Genomic DNA, 15,864 nt, shown 5'->3' with positions numbered 1-15,864 from the left:
TACTCCCTCCATGCTGCCCTTCTCACGCTTGGTCCAGACTGTGTGTTCCTCATCTGTCGGCATGGCCATTCCTTCAGTGCTGCCTCCTTTGTGGCCCTCCTGCACCCTCTGATGTTTGTGAACAGTACCTATGAGTAATTACTTTCAAAGTCTTATTGCTGCTGTTGGAAAACCACATATGGCAGGACATTTTCATTCAGCAAATTTTTTGGGGACAGTTAACGGATGAATATTTTATGAACATCAAAAAAAATCTCTGCTATCCTTTCAATGACACCATGCCAATGTTTCCGCCACTGAATAACATTCTGCCTTAGTATATTAATCCAATGATTATGTTTGAGTTTAGTTTATTGTCACGTGTATCGAGGTACAGTGCAAAGATTTTTGTCGCGTGCAAAGCAGTCAACGGAAAGACAATACATGATTACAATTGATCCATCCACAGTGTACCGATACATGATAAAGGGAATGATGTTTAGTGATAAAGTCCAGTAAAGTTCGATCAAAGATACACCAAGGGTCTGCAATAAAGTAGATACGTAGAAGTTCAGGATTACTCTTTAGTTGTTGGTAGGATGGTTCAGTTGCATAATAACAGCTGGGAAGAAACTCCCTGAGTCTGGAGGTGTGCGTTTTCATACTTCTATAACTCTTGCCTGAATGGAGAGGAGAGAAGAGGGAGTGGCCAGAGTGCAACTCGTCCTTGATAATGCTGGTGGCCTTGCTGAGGCAGCATGAGTTGTAAATTGAGTCAATGGAAGGGTTTGCTTGTATGATGGTCTGGCCTGTGTCCACATGTCTCTGATAATGCAGTATTTTCTTGAAATTACATTACCCTTGCAGCCTGGGTTACATGCTCAATTCCTGGAGGAAGGGGTTAAGTTCGCAAATGCCTGACATATATTTGTCCGAAACCTGACACCAAAGGCTTTCATCTCTTGTTCACTTGTTGTCAGCATTGACAAATAAAATATCCCAGTGAAGATAAATACTAATATTTCTGAACTTACACTGTATTATAACTATTATAACTTTTGATGTAACAATCAGAAACTATATATCTGATTTTGCACTGTATTATATATGCTGATAAACATTCATGCTGATAAATATCCTGCTTTTTATAATAGTTTATTTTGTTATTCTCTTTGATTCCCCGTTCTATAGATTTTCATAAAAGGGAGATCAAAACTGGAACAATTTGCGTTTGTGCTACATCACTATTAAAGCAACATATCCACAGTTTCCACTTTTTAAAAATTATTTATGAGGCAAAATTGAAGTATATATATATTGTTAAAGAATAATGTACCCAAGCCTTCAAACCATCTTAGCTTAGAAATCTGAGTACATAAATCCTTGACAATATGTCTAAATGGTGAAGCTGAATATAACCACGATAATTGTCTTCTTTGAATGAAACCATAAGATTAGAAGACCCTACCACTAAAGGGGACTGTAAAATGAAATGGCCTTTGTGTATCATAGAATCATAGAATCATAGAAAGTAGGTGCGAGAGTAGACCACCAGGTCCGTCGAGCCCGCACCGCCATTCACTCATGGCTGAACACTAAACAGACACACTTACCCACAAACAGTAGACACAAGACACAGAACACAAGACACTACCCTCCCCTTTATACCGCTATCACCCCTCTCCACCCCAAGAACCGCGTGATCTCCTGGGGGAGGCAAAAAACCGGATAAAAACCCAGGTCCAATTCGGGAAATGTATGTGGCGGGACCAGGAGTCAACAGTCAGTCCTTTACATCAAAGTCACAGGACCTCAGGATTAAGAAGAGGTTTAGGTGGAGGAGATCTAGATTAGGATTGGTTAAACATAGTTAGTCAGGATAAGCCATTATTATTTTTTTGAATATGAAGAAACAGGGAACTGCAGATGCTGCTTATGTCTCTCCCAGCTTTCTCCAACCACCCTTTCCCTACATTTAGTTTGAAGAAGAGTTGTGACCTGAAACATCACCTATCCTTGTTCAACAGAGATGCTGCCTGACCCGTTAAGTTAATCCAGCACTTTGTGTCCTTTCTTTGAATATGAGTTGAATAAATCATTCAGGCTAACATAAAAACAATTATTCTGAAAGTCTGAGCTGACACTTAAAAATCCCCTTCATATGCAAATGAGATGCACAGGCATACCAAAAGCTACCTTAAAAAGCATTTTGTACTTTCTCCCAATATGTCAAGAAACACATTTACACTTGGAAATTCACTCAAGCATCACCACTTTCAGTGGTCACATAATCGTACAGCACGGAACATTCCCATCAGCCCACAGACACTCACCAACACTTACAGTATACCAAGCATACACATATTCAATTTTATTCTTCCTGCATTCTCATCAGTCTCCCCTACATTTACTGATACACTAGGAGCAACATACACCAGTTATTTTGCCTACTTACCTGAATATCTTTGGGATAGGAGGAGGGGTGGTGGAGAAAATGGAGTATCCAGAAAAACCCCAAATACAGTCTCAGGAGAACATGCAAATTCCACATATATAGCCCTATCGCTCTGGAGGTTAAGAATGAATCCAGGTTGCTGTAACTGCAAGCAGCAGCTCAGACCGCCCATTCTCAGGGGTTAGTAGTGTAGTTTGTGCTTGATCAACAAAACACATATTTTCTCAGTAGAGAGGTGCTCTGTTTATGTGAGATAATCCAGTGGTTATATATGATGGCACAGCAGTGCAGCTGCCTTACAGCGCCGAAGACCCGGGTTCAATCCTGATGATAGGTGCTGTCTGTACGGAGTTTGTACATTCTACCTGTGACCATTTTGGTTTTCTCTGGGTGCTCTGGTTTCCTCCACACTCCAAAGATGTGCAGGTTTGTAGGTTAATTGGCTTTTGTAAATGGACCCTGGTGTGTAGGATAGTGTACAGGGATCATTGGTCGGTGTGGACTCCGTTGGACTGAAGTTTCTATACTGTATCTCTAAACTAAAATAAACTAAATGTGTAGCAGGGAACTGCAGATGCTGGTTTACTTCAAAGATAGACACAAAATGCTGGAGTAACTCAGTGGGACAGGCAGCATCTCTGGATAGAAGGAATGGGTGATGTTTCAGGTCGAGACCCTTTTTCAGACTGAGTTAGGAGAGAGGGAGACACAGAGATACCCTTTCACATATCTGTGTCTCCCCTAACACTCAGTCTGAAGAAGGGTCTCAACCTGAAACTCTGAGTTACTCTAGCATTTTGTGTCTATCTTGTGTCTATATTCTTAAACTAAACTAATCCCAGTTTAAAAGATTAGGCCCTTGGCAATTATCAATAGGAGATTACATACATATTTTCCAAAAGCAAAATCATAGATTTGGAAATCTGAAATAAAATAAAAACAGAAAGTGATGAAAATTCTCAGCAGGTCAGGAATAGAAATTATGGCTCGGCCCTATGAAGCACCTTAAACATTGCCAGGACGATCCCTGCAACTTCAACCTAGCACCCATCACCTGTACAATGGGTCTTTATGGCCAAGTTAAGACACTAACATCTTAAAAGACTTGAAGGGTACACAATGGAGTCCAAAATGTGGCGACCCTTGTGTACTGACTTAGTGTGGTTTTCTATCTGATACTTGGTATGATTGTGCCCAATGTACCGTAAGATTGTCATTGAACTGTATGCAGAAAAAGTATTTAATTGTACTTAGATACATGTGACAATAGAGTATCGTTTGATTATTGAACTTTCTCTTCACAGCTGCTGTCTGTTTTGCCAAGTAAGTCAAATATGTAAGGTACACAAAATTGCTGGGGAAACTCAGCGTGTGCAGCAGCATCTATGGAGCGAAGGAAATAGGCGACGTTTCGGGCCGAAACCCTTCAAGTCAAATATGTAGGTTGTCCTTCCTATTCCTAATCAAACATACAAATTAGGAGCAAGAGTAGGCCACTTGGCCCCTCAAGCCTGCTTTGTCATTGATTGAAAACATGGCTGATCTGATTGTAACATCAACTTGGCATTCTCAAGTGGCAACCTTCCACCTCCTTGCTTGGGGCTCATGTTGTCGACCTCCCCGTGGTGAGCCCTGTCAACTGACCTCAGTCAGGCGAACGACAACAAACAGAGACAGCAGTTCAGTCGCCGCGGGCTTGGCGCCAACCCGGAGCATGCGCTCTTTTTAGGGCGAACACCTACGCATGTCGAACCGGATGGCATCATCCTGCTGCAGCTGAATTCTGCTGCCTCAAACGCAAGAAGTAGAAGAAGACCTACTTGCTTATATCAACCAATTAACCTTGCAATGTAGAGATAAAATGAGGTGAAATAAGTTCTTTGTGACCGGTACAAAAACACTACAATGGATGGATAGTCTTAGTGACCATTTCAGGTAAATGACATAAATAAATGTTTTAAAGGCAGATCAATCCTAGCTTCCTGAGAGCCAATTACTCTACATTTTTCAATGAATGATGGAAAATTTACGATACAGGAGGGCGTCCAATCTATTGCATCCACCATAGACTAATCCCACTTTATTGCAACAGATCTATAACACTGCAGGTAATGACTTTTTGAGTACATATCCACATATTATTCGATCTGGTCAGGGCATTTGCCATCTGCCTCTACCACCCTTTGATACAGTTAGTTCCAGATGCGTACCACTTCCTAAGTGTTTCTCCATCCCCCTTCCCCCATTCCGTTTAATCTTTAGACTTTAGAAATACAGCGCGGAAACAAGCCCTTCGGCTCACCAAGTCATTGCCCACCAGCGATCAGCATGTACACTAAAACTAATACATTAGGGACAATTTTACCAAAGCCAAACTTGTACGTCTTTGGAGTGTGGGAGGAAATCATAGCACCTGGAGACAACCCACTCAGTTGCAGGCAGAACATACAAACTCCATACAGACAGCACCCGTGGTCAGGATCGAACCCAGATCTCTGGCGCTTTAATGCAGTAACTGCTGTGCCATCCAAAATCCTTCTACCAATTTTTAAAATCTAGTTCCTTTTTCTAGGAGCAATAAACGTTTTTTTAATCTCCTTTATTCAGCCCTCATAATTGTGCATGCCTCAAGTAAAGCTTCCCTCAACACCCAGTTTCAAAGAAAACAATTCTAATCCATTCCTTGTAAGTACAGTTTTCCAGTCCTGTCAACGTTCTTGTAAATATCTACCACACATCTCAAGCACAATTTCAACTTTCCTGTAACGTTGTGACCAGCACACAGTACTCAAGTTGTGATCAAAGTATGTAGTTCAACTATAATTGTCCTGTTTTTGCATTTCATGCCTGGGATAACATCCTGTATGCCTTTTTAACTACTTTACTGACTTGTTTTTTTTACCTCAAAGGATCTTCCTACACACCATTCAATATTCTGTTTGAACATTTCCTTATCTCTCCAAATGAATTATTGCCATGGATTGTTCTATTTGCCATTTTTTTTGCATAATTAACCAGGTCACTTATTACTTCCTGTAGTTCAGACCTTTGCTTATCTCTGTTAACCAATTATTTTTTTTTGTATTTTCTACAAGGTTCCCTAGATTTTAATCCTGAATAATTAATATATTAAAAGGAACTGAATACTGTGTGCTGTGAAACCACCTGAGTAGCATCTTTTCAGTCACCAAAATAAAACATCAAGCATTACCCTTTGTTTCCTGCCACTAATACAATTTTAAAATTCAATTTCCTCCTTGGATTCCAAGAGCTTTTACTTTTTTAACGGGTTTGTCATGATTGCCCACTTGCCCATGTAGACTACATGTTCCTCATGAAAAATTGGATAGTTAATTAGGCAACCTTTCTATAGCAAATCTGTGTCTGGTTGCTTCAAACGACCAATGAATTGCAGGAGTAAATGAGCAAGTCAGGTACAATCCCTGGAGATCTCCTGGTGGTTCAGCACGCCAACTCCCACTACCATTCCGAATCCGACCTTTCTGTCCTGGGCCTCCTCCATGGCCAGAGTGAGTCCCACCGAAGAGCTGTGGATTGGATTGTAAAGTCATTGGAAGGAAAGTAGCGGGGGGGGGGGGTCGAGTTAGGGGGTGGAGAGGAACAGGTGAGTCGTTACCTAAAATTGAAGGATTCTAAGTTCATACCATTGGGTAAATTAAAGTGTTTTATTGTCATATGTCTTACTTGCTGCAGCACAACAGAATATGTGAATATGTAAACATTGTATATAACGGGAAAAAAAAGAAAAAGTTCAATAAATAACAAATATAGTGCAAATAATAATAGTTTTTTGCAGTTCAGAGCTCATACCTTATTCATTGTGTTTAATAGCCTGATGGCTGTGGGGAAGTAGCTGTTCCTGAATTTGGACGTTAGTCTTCAGGCTCCTGTACCTTCTTCCTTTCTTCCTGATGGTGAGATAAGTGTGTGGCCAGGATGGTGTGGGTCCTTGATGATTTTGGCTGCCTTTTTGAGGCAACTATGATAGATCCCTTCGACGGTGGGGAGGTCAAAGCCGGTGATGGACTGGACAGTGGTCACAACTTTTTGTAGTCTTTTTCGCTCCTGGACGTTCAAGTTGCCGAACCAGGCCACGATGCAACCAGTCAGAATGCTCTCTACCATGCACCTGTAGAGGTTTAGGAGAATCATCTTCGACATGCCGAATCTCTGTAGTCTTCTCATGAAGTAGAGACGCTGATGTGCCTTCTTTACAATTGCATCGGTGTGCTGGGTCCAGGAAAGGTCTTCTGATATATGCACGCCCAGGAATTTGAAGTTATTGACCCTCTCCACCATCGTCCCATTGATATAAACAGGATTGTGGGTCCTTATCCTTCCCCTACTAAAGATAACAATCAGTCTATACTAAAGTCCACAATCAGAACAACACTGGGATTGTCAAACGGGCCCATCAGCGACTGCACTTCCTGAGGAAACTCAAACAGGCCTCACTCCCCACCAACATCCTCAGGACTTTTTACAGGGGCACGGTGGAGTCTGTACTCATGTACTGCATAAACATGTGGTACTCCAACTGCAACTGCTCAGACAGGAAGGCTCTGCAGAGGGTAGTGAGGGGAGCAGAGAGGATCATTGGCGTCTCCCTACCCTCGGTACAAGAACTGTTCCAGAGCCGCTGTCTGAAAAAAGCTCTGAGAATAGCTAAGGACAAACTGCACCCCCTCCACACACCTGGATCTCCTGCCATCAGGCAAGAGATACCGTAGCATCAAAGCCCGGACTACAAGACTGCTAAACAGCTTCCTGCCACAGGATGTGAGGTTGCTAAACAGTCATTCTGTACTCACAGTCACCTGATTCTGCGGCTTTGCACTGACATTTTAATAACTCTGGCACTGGCCACTCAAATCAGCTGCCCTGGACATTTGAATGATTGTTTTTACAGTATTTTAATGTTGCTGTTTTTACCTGCTTTTAACTATTTATACTGTTTCATCAGGGACTGGATTGTTTTTTACTGTTATTATGTGTGAAATGTTTTAAGTTTCATGTGCGATGCTCCAGTATTCCCTGGGAAACGTCTTCTCATTTTGCATTGTACAACTGTTGCTTTGCAAGATGACAATAAAGGTTGATTGATTGATTGATTGAGTTCCTTGGTCTTACTGATGTTGACAGCCAGGTTGTTGTGCTGGCACCATTCGGTCGAACTCACTTCTATACCCTGACTCGTCCCCATCTGTGATTCGTCCAACCACAGTGGTCATCGGTGAACTTGATGATGGAGTTCGCACTATGACCGGCTACGCAGTCATGGGTATAGAGTGAGTAAAGCAGGGGGCTGAGCACGCAGCCTTGAGGTGTTCCTGTACTAATTGTTATTGAGGATGAAGTGGTTCCTCCAATTCGAACAGACTGTGGTCTGTGGATGAGGAAGTCGAGGATCCAATTGCAGAGGGATGCGCAGAAGCCCAGTTCCGTGTGCTTGGTAACCAGCTTGGAAGGGATGATGGTATTAAACGCCAAGCTGAAGTCTTTAAAAAAACAGCCTGACGTAGGTGTTTTTATTGTCCAAGTGGTTCAGTGCGGAGTGGAGAACCAGTGAAATTGCATCTACCGTTGACCTGTTGTGGCGGTATGAGCTGTAGTTGGTCGAGGTTCTTGTCGAGGTAGGAGTTGATGTGCACCATAACCAACCTCTCAAAGCACTTCATCACAGACGATAGTGCCACTGGTCGAGTCATTGAGGCACATCACCTTACTCTTCTTGGGCACCGGTATTATTGATGCCCTCTTAAAGCAGGTGGGAACCTCAGACCTCAGAAGTGAGAGGTTGAAAATGTCTGCAAAATCTCTCGCCAGTTGGTCTGCACAGGTCTTGAGAACTCGACCGGGTATACCAGCAGGTCCAGGCGCTTTCCGAGGGCTCACCCCCCTGAAGGATCTTATGACGTTAGCCTCTGTGACTATGACCGTAACACCATCAGCGCGAATAGGGGTTCGGGAAAGTACAGCAGTGTTCTCCCTATCAACCCGTGCGTAGAACGCATTGAGCTCATCAGGGAGTGATGCTTCGCTGTCGTTTGATTTCGCCTTGTAGGAGGTGATGGCATTCAAGCCCTGCCCAGTTTCCGAACATCCGTCTCATCATCCGGCTTAGAGCAGAAGTCCCTTTTAGTCTTTTTGATGACCTTACCAAGGTCGTATCTGGACTTCTTATAGACCTCTGCATTGCCAGACCTGAATGCCCGGGATCTTGCCTTCAGAAGAATGCAGATCTCATGGTTCATCCAAGGCTTCTGGTTATGAAACACTCGGAAGGTTTTTGTTGGAACGCAGTCCTTCACACTTATCCTTATGAAGTCTGTAACGACTGTGGCGTATTAATTCAGGTCCGTTGCCGAGTCCCTGAACATTGCCCGGTCTACAGACTCCAAGCAGTCCTGGATTTGATCCTCTGCCTACCCCCCCCCCCCCCCCCCCCCCCCCTCTCTCCGACCAGCTCTGTACAGTCTTCACCTCTGGGGGTGCACTCTTCAGTTTCTGCCTGTATGCAGGAAGAAGCAGCACCGCTGAATGGTCGGATGGTCGGATTTTCCGAAGTGAGGGCGAGGGATAGAGCGATAGGCGTCTTTGATGGTTGTGTAGCCGTGGTCAAGGGTGTTTGGTCCTCTGGTGCTGCAGGAGACATGTTGGTGGAAGTTAGGGAGCGATTTCTTCAGGTTGGCTTTGTTGAAATTCCCGGCTACGGTGGTAAATGCCTCTGGGTAAGCAGTCTGATGCTTGTTGACCAGGGCGTGCAGCTCCTCCAGTGCCAGACGGACGTCTGCCTGGGGTGGGATGTAGACCGCGGTCAGGATGATGGTGGTGAATTCCCTCGGTAGGTAGAAGGGACGGCACTTCACCGCCAGATATTCGAGGTGTGGAGAGCAGGAGTTGGATAGGACTGCCACGTCTGAGCACCACGAAGAGGCCATGAGGCAGATGGCCCCTCCTCTCCCTTTCCCAGACGCCTGCATCCGGTCCATAAAGTGGATGGAGAACCCTTCAGGCTGGATCGCTGAGTCTGGGGGTGAGCCATGTCTCTGTGAAACAGAACACAGAGCATTCCCTCAGCTGCCTTTGGTAAAGCAGCCTTGACCTTAATGCCCCTGTCCCACTTAGGAAACATGAACGGAAACCTCTGGAGACTTTGCGCCCCACCCAAGGTTTCCGTGCGGTTCCCGGAGATTGCAGGTGGTTGCCAGAGGTTGCAGGTAGTGGAAGCAGGTAAGGAGACTGGTCAGGTTTCCTAAGTGGGACAGGGGCATAAGTCCTCCACTTTGTTTTCTAGTGACTGTACGTTGGCCAGTAGGATGGTAGGGAGAGGAGGCCGAAGTCCCCTACACTTCAGTCTTACTTGTAGTCCTGCCCGACGACCACGTTTCCGTACTCCATGATGCCCTCCTCGGTGCTTTTAGGTACAGTACTTGCGAGTCTCCGCGAGATCGGGGATTCCCTTACAGTCGGCACCTCCAGCTCCTTTGCTGCTGGGATATCCTGCCCGACGGCTTCGATTCCGGACTCCATGAAGGCCTCCCTGGTGTTTACAGGTACAGTATTTACTGTACCTGCGCGCCTCTACGAGGTCGGGGATTCCCCTCCAATCAGAGATTCCCTTACAGTCGCTATCTTCGAGAGTTCGCAGTGGCGCTAATGCATTTAAATGCGTAGGCAGCTCGCTACTTATGTCATTGATTTCTGCAGATTCTTTGATACAGGTGAGCTCAGAAATACTATATTTGAAGATTTTCTGTTGTGCCTTTTGCAAAATGCCGCTGCAGGTAGGCGCCATCTTATGATTCCAACTGAACTGGTCTGTAAGCTACCCAAGCTTAATACAAGGTGCTGTTCCTCCAGTTTGTGTGTAGCGTCACTCTGGCATTGGAGGAGGCCCAGGACAGAAATGTTTAAGAAAGAATTGCAGATGCTGGAAAAATCAAAGGAAGACAAAAGTGCTGGAGAAACTCAGCGGGTGAGGCAGCATCTATGTTGGATTCGGAATTACTTTCCCTTGCAACCGCAGGAAATGCTACACTTTTGTCATCTCCTCCCTCGACCATCCAAGGACCCAAGCAGTCTTTCCAGGTGAGGCAGAGGTTCACCTGCACCTCCTCCAACCTCATCTATTGCAACCGTTGCTCTAGGTGTCAACTGCTCTACATCGGTGAGACCAAGCGCAGGCTTGGTGATCGCTTCGCCCAACACCTCCGCACAGTTCGCATTAACCAACCTGATCTCTTGGCGGTTCAGCACTCCAACTCCCACTCCCATTCCGAATCCGACCTTTCTGTCCTGGGCCTCTTCCATGGCCAGAGTGAGTCCCACCGCAAATTGGAGGAGCAGCACTTCATATCCCCTTGGGTAGTTTACACCCCAGCGGTATGTTGACCTCCAATTTCAAGTAGTCTTTGCTTTCTCCCTCCTTCCCCTCCCCAGCTCTCCCACAGCCCACTGTCTCCGCCTCTTCCTTTCTTCCTCCTGCCCCCCCACCCCCACATCAGTCTGAAGGAGGGTCTTGACCCGAAACGTCATCTATTCTTTCGCTCCATAGATGCTGCCTCACCCGATGAGTTTCTCCAGCATTTTTGTGTACCCAGAACAAAAAGGTCAGTGTGGTAGTGTCCTTTTGTGTATTAACTATCATCTGCACTTTGTTTCTACAGTGAATTGCAGACGTTGAATGGAGAGGAAAATAAAATATCTCCCACAGTTCAAACTGCATTAGCATTGTGCAAGAACATAGACACAAAAAGCTGGAATAACTCAGCGGGTCAGACAGCATCTCTGGAATAAAGCAATAGGTGACATTTCTTGTTGAGATCCTTCTTGTGCAATACATCTTATGTAATAAATATGAACTGCAGATGCTGGCTTATACCAAAGATAGACACAAAATGCTGGAGTAAGTCAGTGGGTCAGACAGCTTCTCAGAAAATGGTTAGGTGACGTTTCAGGTCGGGAACCTTCAGGAAGAATGGTTCCGATCTGAAATGTCATCTATCCATTTTCTCCAGAGATGCTGCCTGGCCTGCTGAGTTACTCCAGCATTTTGTCTATCTTTGTAATATACTTTACACATTCTTGGATTAAATGTGAGAAGGGTTTCTCCTCTACACCCAATCCATCCACACACAAAGTACATAATACAACCTGCTTCCTTCAAGCTATGGCCATCGTGGGGGATCTGTTGGTTCATTAGGTAACAATCAGCAGTATTTTGCGTTTGCATGAAGTCACTAAGTTTATTGATAACAATAATATAGGCAGGAAAATAAGTTGTGAAGAGCACAAAAGGTGGCCACTAAAGATATAAATCGGTTTGTGAGTGGGCAAAGATCTGGCATGTACATTACGATATAGAAAAATGTGAAATAGTCCATTATCTAAATGTTGAGCAATTGAAAAGGTCCAAGAAACAGAGCGTTTTGGACACTACAGAGCATGATAGCAGGTTGTATAGGTAGAGCAAGAAATGAGGAAAGGCAACGGACTGTTATAATTTATAGCAGCGGTAATTGAAGACAAAGAGAGTGGCATAATGGCAGTGGTAGAGTTGCTGCTTTACAGCGCCAGAGACCTGGGTTCGATCCTGACCGTGGGTGCTGTCTGTATGGAGTTTGTACGATCCCCCTGTGATCGCATGAGTTTTGTCTAGGTGCCCCTCCCACACTCCAATGACATAAAGGTTTGCAGGTTAATTGGCTTCTGTAAATTGTAAAATTGTCCTGTGTGTAGGATAGTGTTAGTGCATGGGGATCACTGTCTCTGTGAAATAGGGTATTGTTAAGGACTTGTGGAAAACTGAATACAGTATTCCTCTTGTTATTGAAAGTATGTGTTGCACATACTCCCAAAGTTTACCAGACTACAGATTCCACCCATTTCAGATATTAAGGAGTAAAATTTAGACATGGTAGATTTATATCAGGTGGATAGTGAGAGGCGTCTTTATTGAAAAGACCCCGAGCAGTCCTAGCATGGTGAATATGGAGAGAAGACAATCTAGAAGGTCACAGTTTAAAAATAAGGGATCACCCATTTATGAACGATGATGTGAAAAATTACTTGGTTACGATACTTTGGAACTCCTTTACAAGCAGTCTTTGAATATTTTTAAGGCAGAGCTAGATGCATTCTTCATTAGGATGATATAAAAGGTTATCAGAGGTATAGTGGGCTGCAGAGTTGAGGTTGCAGCTATCTCAGCCACAACCTGATGGTGCAGATTCAAGAGGCCAAGTGAACTTCTATTCCTAATTCGCACATTTTCCGTAGAATATCGCAGCAAGAGTTCCTTCAGGCCGTCCTGGTCCCAGGTACCTTCAGTTGTTACTTTACCATGAGGTTATAATTGGGAACAAAGGCCGATGATTTAGAGCAGTTTGTGCAACCTCTGATAATGAAGCAGCCCACGCCACATCCAACGTGATCAGGGCAACGCTTAAGTTTGGGTTGTTGAGTGACAGATAAGTAACATTCATATCACATAGTTGACAATTGCCAGCCATCTCCAAGAAAGGGTCTAATCCTCTTCCCTCTCACAAACAATCTTAAAATGTTGATCTGCATAATAAAAATCTTATGCAATTTGGCCCGTGGTCCATGTTCTGGATCTTTCAAATAAGTTCTAAGTCCCATATCGTTAATTTTGATCCCTAATCCTCAAGTTTTTCCATTCTTAAGTTCCTGTGCAAAATCCTTTCAAACTGATCGATGGATTTACAGGAAGTGTTCCAGATGTTCGTATCCCTTTAGATCTTTTGCCAATTACTTTAAATCTATACTTTCTGGTTATTAATGCATCAAAAACTCTCAATCTTAAAAAAAATCAACCTTAACCTTCTCCGCTGAAAGAAGAGTGCAATTTTTTCAGACCCTTTGTTAAGGCTTCACTGTATCTTTTCAAAGGCACATACATAGTTACTGGTGTTGTGCCTAAATACTTCAGTTCAAAGAGATTGTTAAGGTTTCATTTCTCTCCAAAAAAAAGCAGCATTTATGTCTATAACTTTACTAAGAATGTCTATACAATAAATAACATATATGTTCACAAATTGAAAACATTTCACATCAAATATTTAGATTACACTGAAATTTACAGGAAACCAGTACAATAGACTAGTTTTTACTACATACAAAAGGAAATACTGTGCTTTTAGATTTGTACAATAGATTTTGTGCCGGATGACCAGAAATATTTTAATTATGTTGGTAATATAGTCTTATAAAATCAAATTTAATTTGTATAGTGAACAACTGAAGTTTTTACTCCATACTGAAGTAAAACCACATTTTCACATTTTTCTCTAGTGTACAAATATGTATTAAAAAATGTATATTTAACCGACTCCTTAAAGAAAGCAGGCTATATAAACCTGATTTTCTAGCAGTTAAGAACAACACTCCAACCAAAATTCAGGAGATCAAGAGATTATCTTTTAAAAACACCCACTGCACATTGGTACATTTACATGATTTTGGTAGAAAAAAGGAACTGTAGATTTGACTGAAATGATATCCTGAGAATCACAAATACGAGATATATGTAACCATAAAGGCACCATAATAAAATCACATTAAAATGTTATTGATTGGTACAGGAAGGCTGCAACTGCAATCTCCACTAAACAATGAAATGCTGGTTCTGGGCATTTTAAAACCACAAACTTCTGTAATTAAACATAATGGAAAAGTCTAATTTATTCGGTCAATTTAACAGATAGTTTTAATAGTAATCAGAGATATATTCACTTTGAAACTTATAGTACTCAAAGTACAGAAATCTGAATCAGTCTTTAAAAGTGAACAGCCTATGTAGTGTATCCACGGTTTAATCAGATACTTCAAAATATCTTAACAACACTGTCCTTTGAACTGTATTTCAAAGTTGTTCGTTCAATTTCCTTTGAACACATTGATTTTTCTTCCTTTTTAGGATAAATGCATGCACAATACTAAAACTGGATTGAGTATCTTTCAAAATGATTTTCTCATTTTTTTTAGTGTCAGCATAGCTCATTCAACATGTTGTACTTTAGACACAGTTTTTTAGTCTTGATGTTGAAGAATGTTCCCAAAAAAGCTATAGAGTGATCATTCAGAAACAGGTTTATCCCCAAAATCACAAAACATAGTTCATTTTTCCAAGTTGCATCTGACAGTTCAATACATTCAAAAAGGAAGATAGATTGTATTGACAGGTGAGTTTTCCACAACATTCTTTAGTGATAAGAAAGCCTTTCCGCATTTAAAAAAAATCCACAGATGTTTCCAACATATGGTGCTTGTAATTGTATGTACAGCCTCAAGTGATTTTAACTTCATGGCTAAGATATGTGAACAGGCACCAACAGAAGCAGGATTTATCAGCACTTCAGAAGATTGAACACAAAATACTCCATGGATTTCTCATCAGTCTGGGGACAGAAATAAAAAAAGAAATCCTCATCAGTTGAATCGATTTTCTCAAACTGTAAAAATCAAGTGTTCCTGCAAATTCCTACTCATATTTCACATTGTATCAATAAATGTTATGTTTCTTTGAAGCACCAAGTATTTTACAATTAAAGATGTTCAGTCATCAGCTTAAAAGTGTGTTTTTTAAGCTTATAGTGGATCAGTAGCCAACAAAACGCTTTGAAAATGATTATTAAACAAAATAATCAGCTCTGTAAGTATTAATTAGAATGGTATGAATTACAAACAGAGAACTGTTTAAAAATAATGGGGTGTTATAGATAGGTGGTCATTTCAAAAGGACCCATTGCCTTGTGCATCTGGGAACATGGCACATTTCTAAGCCAAGACTCATCACTGATCTCGCCATCCTACTGGGCTGAGGGACAGAAAGCACTTTGTATCTGAATTTAAATAAAAATTATTCAAGGGATGTGCGGTTAACAAACTGAGCCACTAGGCCAGCACAGTGGTGCTGCTGCTGCCTCACAGCACCAGAGACCCGGGTTCGATCCTGACCGCAGGTGCTGTCATAGAAACATAGAAAATAGGTGCAGGAGTAGGCCATTCGGCCCTTCGAGCCTGCACCCCCATTCAATATGATCATGGCTGATCATCCAACTCAGTATCCTGAACCTGCCTTCTCTCCATACCCCCTGATCCCTTTAGCTACAAGGGCCACATCTAACTCCCTCTTAAATATAGCCAATGAATTGGCCTCAACTACCTTCTGTGGCAGTGAATTCCACAGATTCACCACTCTCTGTGTGAAAAATGTTTTTCTCATCTCGGTCCTAAAAGGCTTCCCCCTTATCCTTAAACTGTGACCCCTTGTTCTGGACTTCCCCAACATCGGGAACAATCTTCCTGCATCTAGCCTGTCCAACCCCTTAAGAATTTTGTAAGTTTCTATAAGATCCCCCCTCAATCTGGGGTTTAAGGGGTTT

General features: G+C 42.7%; 1 protein-coding gene across 4 annotated transcripts in view; it reads right to left on the bottom strand.

The window, feature by feature from the left end:
* Positions 1-13,456: 13,456 nt before the first annotated feature.
* The window catches only part of slc35f5 (solute carrier family 35 member F5), a 144,135-nt gene continuing 141,727 nt past the window's right edge, over positions 13,457-15,864 (bottom strand). For all 4 annotated transcript variants that reach the window (XM_033024630.1, XM_033024632.1, XM_033024631.1 and 1 more), the window contains one exon: positions 13,457-14,877. The gene's annotated coding sequence lies outside the window, so the exon portion shown is untranslated. The remainder of the gene's footprint in view (positions 14,878-15,864) is intronic.

This window comes from Amblyraja radiata, chromosome 7 (assembly GCF_010909765.2).
Source record: "Amblyraja radiata isolate CabotCenter1 chromosome 7, sAmbRad1.1.pri, whole genome shotgun sequence".
Taxonomy (NCBI): domain Eukaryota; kingdom Metazoa; phylum Chordata; class Chondrichthyes; order Rajiformes; family Rajidae; genus Amblyraja; species Amblyraja radiata.
Note: the sequence above shows the minus strand (reverse complement) of the source record. Positions and strands in the feature narration are given on the sequence as shown.